Below are 963 nucleotides of genomic sequence, written 5' to 3'. Positions count from 1 at the left end.
TTTTTTTTTTTTTTTTTTTTTTTTTTTTTTTTTTTTTTTTTTTTTTTAGCGATTTCAGTTAGGCCATTAAGTTGTTTGTATTTGATGTTACAAATTCCTTCTTGCAGGCACTTAGTGGTATAAATAATCCTATGAGCACTGCTTTCAATGTGTCCCATAAATTTGGGTATGTTGTGCCTTAATTTTCATTGAATTCTGGAAAGTCTTTAATTTTTTTCTTTATTTCTTCCTTGACCCAGTTGTCATTGAGTAGTAAGTTGTTCAGTTTTATTTTCCTATTTGTTTTCTCTCTAGTTGATCTGTCCCTTGGTGAGAGTGGAGTGTTGAAGTCTCCCACTATTAGGGTTTTAGGATCAATGTATGATTTAAGCTTTAATATTGTTTCATTTATGAATGTAGGTGCTCTTGTATTTGGGGCATAGATATTCAAAATTGTGATGTCCTCTTGGTGGAGTTTTCCTTTGATGAGAATATAGTGGCCCTCCTTATCTTTTTTGATTAACTTGGGTTGAAAGTCTATTTTATTAAATATTAGGATGGCTACTCCAGCTTGTTTTCTGGAACCATTTGCTTGAAAAACATTTTCCAGCCCTTTACTCAGAGGTAGTGTTTTTCTTTGTTGCATAGGTGTGTTTCTTGGATGCAACAGAATGTTGGATCCTGTTTCCACAACCATTCTGTTAGTCTGTGTCTTTTTATTGGGGAGTTGAGCCCGTTGATGTTGATAGATGCTAGAGACCAACAATTGTTACTTACTTTTGATATGGGGTTGTTGGTGTCACTGCATTTCATTGCTTGTATTCTTTTGTTTTTTTTTGTGTAGTTATCTATTTCCTCTGTTTCCTTAGATGTAGTTGTTTTCTTTGGTTTGGAATTTCCCTTCTAGTAACTTCTGTAGAGCTGGGTTACTATGTAGATATTGTTTAAATTTGATTTTTTTCATGGAGTATTTTGAATTCTCTG

The sequence above is a fragment of the Psammomys obesus genome, unplaced genomic scaffold, assembly GCF_907164565.1.
Source record: "Psammomys obesus unplaced genomic scaffold, mPsaObe1.curated_primary_1811, whole genome shotgun sequence".
NCBI lineage: Eukaryota > Metazoa > Chordata > Mammalia > Rodentia > Muridae > Psammomys > Psammomys obesus.
Note: the sequence above shows the minus strand (reverse complement) of the source record.